Source organism: Garra rufa, chromosome 1 (genome assembly GCF_049309525.1).
Source record: "Garra rufa chromosome 1, GarRuf1.0, whole genome shotgun sequence".
Lineage (NCBI taxonomy): Eukaryota > Metazoa > Chordata > Actinopteri > Cypriniformes > Cyprinidae > Garra > Garra rufa.
This window is the reverse complement of record NC_133361.1, coordinates 42,450,500-42,451,704: the sequence shown is the minus strand read 5'-3', so window position 1 is coordinate 42,451,704 and position 1,205 is coordinate 42,450,500.

The window sequence follows — 1,205 nt, the reverse complement described above, 5'->3', positions numbered from 1 at the left end:
AGTGAAAACAAATAAATATGAAGCCTAAACACATATGCAGCATAATTTATATGGTTAGTCAAATGTTCTTATTAAAAGCACTGAAGTCAATAGAGAACCTTTATTTTAAAGTGTACTGAATGTTGATACCAATTTTGTTTTGCAACGTGCAAATGAAACAGCTTGTTTGGGGCAAAATGGTAAATTTCACATCATTATCATTGTCACCATAATCAAGATAAAAAGAAACAACAGCCCTGTTAACAAACAGATAATGAGAATTGGGCTTGATTTCTCTGTTTTTCTTTATTGTGTACAAATTGGTTTATGGCTTACAAATGTTCACTTTTATCTGATTGGTTAGATGATGGCCTTAACTTATAAAGCATTGGTACAGCACTGCCGGGTGTTTGCACTAATAAAATATTGTTACAAACCACCACTTGCCATTAACTGCACATGCCATTTGAAGCAGAAATATGTCGCTGGGCACATAATTAGTGCTGCTGTGACTTGCAAAGTGCAACCTCTAATGTATGACGTGTGAGAGATCACTATGCTGAAATGAGTTGAGTATTATTTTTATATCTAATAACATTAATTATAATTTTGAAATAGGCCCATTTTATGTCTCACTGATATATGCAAATATTTATGTTGCTTATAAATAGTATAAATAGGATATGTTTACTGTACTTGCACTATAAAGCAGTGATCTTCACTTTTATAAAGGTGCTTTAATAGGCTCTTCACAGTGATGCCATAGAAGAACCATTCAGTCAAAGGTTCTTTAAGGAACATCTCTATTTTACCTTTTTACAATCTGAAGAACCTTAGGATAGATTTGGAGGTTTGAAGAGCTTTGACAGCTTTGGAATCTTAACCAGCATCAGCAGTTTGACAATTATTACAACCTCTTTTAATAAGAAACATGGAAGGAAAACAATCAGATTGTGAGCAATCCAGCTGTATGAATATGTTTCCCAACTAACAAAGCATGTTTTGTTTGTTAAACTAAGTGTAAAAGCATGCCCTCTTTTTTCTTTCTCATTATATTCCTCTCCCAATAGGAAATTAAATGGTTAAAACATACATGTACCCTGTAAATCCATTAGGATCACTATTACGTGCAAAGGAAGTAACTATTTGTCTCACCTGACATGACAACAATATGTTTGTTTTTTGCTTTAATTGTCAACACAAATAGTGTAGAGAGACACACAAAT